Source organism: Castor canadensis, chromosome 1 (assembly GCF_047511655.1).
Source record: "Castor canadensis chromosome 1, mCasCan1.hap1v2, whole genome shotgun sequence".
Taxonomy (NCBI): domain Eukaryota; kingdom Metazoa; phylum Chordata; class Mammalia; order Rodentia; family Castoridae; genus Castor; species Castor canadensis.
Window position 1 is genome coordinate 186,334,086 of NC_133386.1, and position 7,744 is coordinate 186,341,829.

The window sequence follows — 7,744 nt, forward strand, 5'->3', positions numbered from 1 at the left end:
TAATTCATTTTTAGGAATACAAACTGAAAATGGTGTGTACAATTTCCAAATGCAATTTGTCACAAAAAATTCAGTCACAAAAGCTCACCAAGTTGGAACACAGCAAAAAAATTAATAAATTTCCAGCTGACCTACCATAAGACCAGCTAAGACTGTCATTAACAGCCATTTGACAATTGTCAAATTCCAAGTATTCACTGTAACAAATGCACAGTTACAAGACAGTTCAAAGTTGTCCTTTCTCATTGTAACAATTATTAAATAATTTAATACATTTCTGCAATATTCATAAATGTAAACATACATAGATACATGCTCACAAAATATAATGGAGGAAAATATTTGGTCCAGCTTTAGAATGCAGGAATAGATTTACACAAAATAAGAGATTAGTGACTAAACAGAGAGACAAGCATATTTTAGAATCATTGTGCCTATACATTGAAAGGTCTAAGTTTTCACAAATTATATATTTATTCCCCAAATTTTTGTTATATCTTTTTGTGATGTATTTTATTTCATCATTGTTCTACTTATTAAAATACTTGTGTAGCACTGTCATATTTTGGGTTTGATTTGAATTTGAACAATAATGATATTTTCATGTGATTAGTTGACATCTCTTGGGTAGGCTATATATTTAATATTATATTTACTTATTCAATTTTATGAATAAATACTACACATTCATTCAATTATTTATAGATTGATTTGCTTTGTATAAGGGTATCACTATATAGTTTAATTTAGTTTGGCCTTATCCTTGTGATCCTATTGCCTCATCTTGTCCAGTGCAGGGATTATATCTTCCATACCATGCTTGGTTCTACTCAATTACCTATCAATTAATTCATCAATTTTCTTATCTATTCTTCAAATTATTAAATAATAATTTTATTGTTAAATTTTGGAAATTGTATGAATATTCTTTGCATATTTCATTTTTTAAGTAGTAATTTGCTGATGTTTCTACAGATTTTACTTTTATTCTTTTCAAAATGTCATCACAACAAACTATTTCAATTTTGATGAAGTCCAACTTATATTTTCTTTTATAGATCACTCCTTGCGCAACAAACTTCAGAAATATTGCCTAATCCACATCATGAAAAATCACCCTCACATAATAATTCTATAGAACAGGTTTTCAAATTTTAAACAAACCTTTGGTGTTAGATTCATGTGTGTGTTTTTGAGCATGCATGCATGAATGGTGAATGGATACTCATTCTTCCAATGTCATTTTTATATAAAAACAGCTTTCATTCACAGGAATATAGATGTGCCAATTTAAAAAATTAGTTTCTCATACTTCTTCAGTGGTCGAATGGCGTCAGAAAAGTGATGAAATTGGAAAAAACAGTCAATTGTAGTAATGAAAATAGCAAAGGCATACAGAAAATTGTGAGGTATTAAAAAATAAAAATGAGAATCCAAAGAACATTCAAAATCTGTTAGATTTTGCTACATGGCTACACTCTACCACACACTCTCAGTTACATGGAAAAGATCTGCCAGGTTTGTAGATGCAAAGTAGTATGGCAGTTTTGTTATCACTATTGAGAAAGGTTCATGTTACTTAAAACAGTATGGAAACACTATTTTCAGTGTTATTGTCAACAATTATAAAAACTTTCCTGACAAAGCATAAGAAAAGAATCATTAAATGAACCCTTAGGATTCTATATCATATTGAGTTATTGACAAAGGATTTAAAATGAGGGGTGAGTTAAGATAAATGGGGGAGGAGAGATATAAATCAGGCATTGATGAAGTTCTACTTATTCCTAGTAATCAGAAGAACTGGGTTTAAGTGCAAGGCTTCACACACTACAGACAGTACTTACTAGGAGAATAGCACACTTTTGATAAACTAAAGGTATTGTAATTGTATGAGCTAGATTTTCATCTCTATGAAAAAATACATAAAAGAAACAATTTGAAAAGAAGATAAATTTCATTGTGGCTCATAATTTCTGAAGTTTATGTTCATGGCCACCTGTCTTTACTGCTTTTATAACTGATTGAGGCTGAACAATGTATGTGACAGACAAGAACACTGCCCAATTAATGGTGACCAGGAAGAAAAAGGAAAGAGAGAGGTAGGTAGATAGAGAGATGCAGGAAAGAGATGAGAAACAGAGGGAAAGCTGAGAGAGAAGACAGAGACATAGACAGAGAAACAGAGAGTGTGAGAGGAAGAGTTCTAAATTCACTATCCCCTAAAAGGCATGCCACTATGCCCTGCTTCCTCCAACTAGTCCGATCTCCTCAACTTTGCACCAACTCACACTAGTTCAACAGGATGGAGACCAGGCCTTCAACATTTGCCCAACTGGGGCACTTCAAATTCAAATCAGAATAATTAGTGGAATTTAAGTAATCCAATGTGTACATAAATAGGTTTCTTTGCAAAGGTAATTGATATTATGGTATATTCCTTTCCTCAAAAATAGCATTGTGTGATTATCTCAATAAATTTAAACATGCAATGCAATAGAGTTAGCGATTTCTCTAAGAGCTTTCTCTAGGTATAGTTTACATTTTACTGTTTTTGTTAATAAGATTTTTCCAAATGTTCTTTTTTTGCATCCTCAGTGGATATTTGCAACTTATAACAACCCTTTTAATTAATAACAAAGAGTACGTTATCACCATTTTACGTAGTGTAAATGTTGTAGGGAAAGTAATTAAATAACATTTAACTACTCGATACTCTACTTAAAGGGAGATTAATATTCAGTTATCTTTTACTGATTTCAGATAATAAAGTGCTAACACAAAGTTTCGACAATCATCATCGTGTTTCCCATTGAGACTACTGCTGACATGGTCTTTCTCATGCACCATGTGCTGCTCCTTAAAGCATTTAGAACATTAAATGATATATACATGCATTTTTCATGATTAAATATGTGTCCTTAAGTACATGTAGTACATCTAGCTAGATGGTAAAGGATACAAATGAGTAGATGATGAAGTATAACTGTATATATGGCAGGCACTAACATCACCTTGTGCACAGTGTACAATAATACCAAAAATTACAAAATGGAATATCAGATGAACTAAAAACTCATAAAGAGTTGCTATATGAGAATCTAGTAGAGGTGAGTGAACATTTATAGTTCTATTCATTTATGTTCACTTTCCTGAATGATATCATTTGAAATATTTAGTAATTATAAACATTTAGCAGGGGTTACTGTGCACCTGTGTGGGCTTCAGAAAATCCCAGAATGACTTTGATCAATTTCCTACTCATTTAAATTCAGAATTTTTTGTTAATACGAAGGTTTAAAAAAATAGCTATTTGGGATAAATCTAATAAAGATATAAAATACTTTAAAACAAATTTTTAAGAAGAGTAACAAAGCAGAAATAAATGTGCAAAATAAAACCTTGTGATCAAGACAATATGCTTTCAGAGGAGGTTATAAGGCATATAGTTAGGCACATGCTTCTTTCATTTTTTTGTATTATGGAAACATTCTGAGTTGGTGGAAAGTGAGTGAAATAAATGAATTCCAATGCTTATTGATGATATTAAAATCTCTACATTTGCTACAACTCTGTCATTGTCAGGAAACATTGGTTTATAAGTTCTCTCATTTACTCAGTAACTGCTTATATTCAAATGTTATTTGAAACTACTGTTCTGTATACTAGATCATCAAAGAAGAATATCAGCAAATACAGGTATGGACAATTAAGAAACTTGGTTTTCATTATATTTAAAGCACAAGATGTAATATTTTGAATTGTGCTCATATATTTAAAGGGAAAAGGTGGCATACATTAAAACTGTATGTATGAGAAAGTGTTTTCTTTAATCATTATCACTAAAGATCAAAGAATGACTGCTATCTATACAAACAGGGCAAATTTCAAGTTAATAGTTACATGTAACAGAAGTAGACTATAAACTACATTTGATTACATTCCCTGAGAGATGAAACAGAAATTCAAAATGTTCCTTTATTAACTTTGTGACAAAATGAAACTATTCTGTATAAATCCAAAGGACTATGTTTTAAGTAATAATTTTCTCAAAGCTGTTATCACCTCCTTGTTCCTAAGGCTGTATATCAGTGGATTGAAAATTGGAGTCACTACTGTATAAAAAAGAGAGAACAGTTTGTCAGTTCCTGCAGAATGATTGGATTTTGGCCAAAAGTAGTTAATACTAGCAGATCCAAAAAATAAAACCACAACCAGCAGATAGGAAGAACATGTGGAGAATGCTTTAGCACGTCCTCTAGTTGTTGGCAGTGTCAGAATGCTAGAAATGATTTTGATGTAAGAAAAAGTATCAGTGTAAAAGGAAAGGCACCAACCAACATACCCACTACATAGACAGACAACTCATGCATAGGAGTGTCCCCACAGGCTAGTTTGAGAATGGGCGGTATGTCACAGAAGAGGTCAATTTGGTTAGAATTACAGAAATGCAAAGAGAATATTTGACATGTTTGCCCTATCTGGATTGGCATTCCACTGAGCCAAGATCCAGCTAGCAGCTGGATGCACTTCCTTGGGTTCATGAAGAGAGGATAGTGCAGAGGGTTACAGATGGCCATGTAGCGGTCATATGACATCACAGCCAGGAGGAAGCTTTCAGTGGTTCCCAGTATAAGGAAGAAACACATTTGAGTGGCACAGTCCAGCAGAGAAATACTTCTATCCCTTGTCCAAATATTGACCAGAATCCTGGGGAGAGTGACAGATACATAACAGATTTCCAGGGAAGAAAAATTTGCCAGGAAAAAATACATGGGTTTCTTCAGTGCAGGGTCAAGCAGGGTTATCATGATTATAAGGCTGTTTCCAATTAGAATAATTATGTAAATTATGCAGAACACTCCAGATAGGAACCCTTGGAGGTCTGGAAGCTCAGAGAATCCTAGCAGGACAAAGTGCTTCACTGTAGAAACATTGTCTTCTGCATTTATCTCTTCATGGTTCATATGTAAGAAGATTTCATCAGAAGTAAGTGTCATCTCACTGTCTTCAGAATTGGCTTTTTTATGTATATCAAGTGATGGCACACATTCTTTTTTTTCCCTTTCCCTATAACAATAAAAACCAGGTTTTCTAAAATTTTGGTAAGAGTATTTTTCACTATCAATAAATATCTATATGAAAAATTTTGGTTACTTTTTTCTTTTTAAGAGTTTTTGGATTTACTTTTTTATTAGGATGAGATATTTTACATACTATTGTTCATTTCATTACCCAGAATCTCAAAATCTGAATTTATTTTCTATATAATACTTTTCTTTAGCTTGCCATGTTAAATTCCTCACTTCCCAAATCTATGTTATATTATTATCAATTCAAAATTTATTTCAACATTCAAGTATATATTTTACATGGCATTTAATATTTTTTAGAAATTAAAGTAGTACTGTATTGGTGTTGTAGCTATGGATTTGCCATGGTATTTTCAAAGTCTTGTTCAGTTTTTATGTTCTGCATATCTATGTAATTTTCTTATTAAGAAATTATATTACACAATCATGTACTATGAAATATTGTTTAATTTAAAAATTGTGTTTATATAATTGCATGGAAGTTCTATAATTCTGGTCAGGTTTTACAGTACAGAGAAAAATAAACATAAAATGATTTCTGTCCAGAAAGCATATAAAGTAAATCTAAATCTAACTAATACACGTTTGTATTACATGTTTGTTACACAAAGACATATCACGCAATACTCATCTCCCTGATTGTTCAACATCATTCACTCTCTCATTAATTGCTGCTTTTTTCAGATCTCATTTAGTCCACTCAGTCATTTTAATTACGCATATATGTGTTTATGCTTCCATACATATATGTGTATTGGATTTGATTGTTTTTATTATGTTCTTTCTTCATCTCTAATCTAGATGCTGTTTTTCCATAGTATCCACACTTTATGTACAATATGCAATATAGTTTTTTCACAAAATTTGATTTACTAACTTACTGAATAAATGTCTAACAAGTCAAATGTTTTCCTCTTTGAAATAGTCCCCAAAACGTGAGGAAAGTAAGACCCCAGGCCAGTTTCAGACTAAGCATGCCTTACCTCTATATCTTTGTGCAGGTTTATAGGATGGCTGAGTGAGAGTGAGGGTGTGCAGACATTATTGAGGTTTCTTCTGGTCTTAAAGAAGTCACATTACACCTCACTGTTTTTAGATGAACTGGGTCACATCCACACTATTTGGTACATAATTTAAAAGCCAAACATGACTAACTCACTGCAAGAAGGAGATACATCATGAGCCAGGGCTCACAAGTCATAAAGATGTGAGCTTCAAAATCACAGACACAAATGAGGAGGTGGGAGCAGAGAGCACAAACGGTGTGCATCCTCAGAATTTTTTGTGATTGAGCAAAGGAAAACTAATGTAAGTTCTAGTTAGAAGTAAAAAGTTCTGGTCTGCTATTGCATAACAGGGTAAATACAGGAAACAATATTTTACTGATATTAAAAATGAAAAGTACACCAACAAATTTCAGACACCAAAAATAACTGGTAAATATTTGATTAGTGAGGTACTCTTATTATTACACAGTGCACAGACATATCAAATCATCACAAGTTACATATTAATATGCAGAATTTTTACATATTAGGTAAAAACAAAAGCAAAGAGTTAGAAAGACAAAATATGAAATAGAATTGTCTGTCCTTCCAGTGATGTAATTAAGTTTCCCAAATGGCCACAACTCACTGGCTAACAGTTACACATTAATATATGATTTCAGTATAAAAGTGACTTTTTTCTTTATATGATCTTAAATTTTTTAAATAATATTTCATTCAGTTATTCAATTTTATCCAATCAAGAGACTTAGACAGGAGAAATGGTCAAAACAAACAAGGAATTATTTGACAAAGGAAGGGAGGAATGCAAATCCATTTCAACAACATGCATTTACTATCTTGCTCATTAGTTATTTGAAATTGTTCTTTTTATAAGCTACTAACCTCAGGCCTGGTATATATATATGCTTGTATGGCTTAAGCATACATTTTAGTTATATATGTTACACACATTAATCACTTAATATGTTAATATTTAAATGACAATGATTAAATGATTTTAATCATTAATATCTGGGTTTACTGTGAGATCAGGCACTTTGAGTTTTGATCTCATATAATCTTAGAATAATTTCTTTCCAAAATTTTACAAAGGCTATCTGAACTAATGTTTTGAAATTTAAAATAATCAGTTAAATTCTTTTACTATTTCTTGTAATTAAATTTCCTGATGCTAAGAGTATGAATAATTTGTTAAAAATAAATTTTTATAAGAAAAATATAGTGCACGCTTACATATTTGGGTGGGGGTTAAATACTATACTTATCTGTATTGGCTGAATAAAATAGAGAGAAAGGAGGAATCAGATTTTCAAAATTTAGGTAACTTAGTTTATTTGAAAAAGAATGTACCTAGCTCTCAAATATCTTCCATTGTCATTATCTAAAATGTTCCTAAGTACTACCTGTTCTCTACTCTGGGGATTGCCTCCTATTCCATGCTTCCTTCTAATTGAATAAAACCATTCCCCTTGCAACTCAATGAGGTTTCTTCAACCACCAAAATTTCTGTTACACCTTTTCTTCTTTCAATTTTCTGATTCTGCTCCTTTTTGTGTAATTATTAAGAAATATGAACATTGAAAATGTAACTAAATTATAATTTTATGTTATTTACAATTCAAACTGAGATATGTTTTAAAA

At 31.6% G+C, this 7,744-nt stretch overlaps 1 pseudogene; it reads right to left on the bottom strand.

Moving 5' to 3' along the window:
• Positions 1-4,026: 4,026 nt before the first annotated feature.
• Positions 4,027-5,000, bottom strand: LOC109676613 (olfactory receptor 10AG1-like; annotated as a pseudogene).
• Between the last annotated feature and the right edge of the window lie 2,744 nt (positions 5,001-7,744).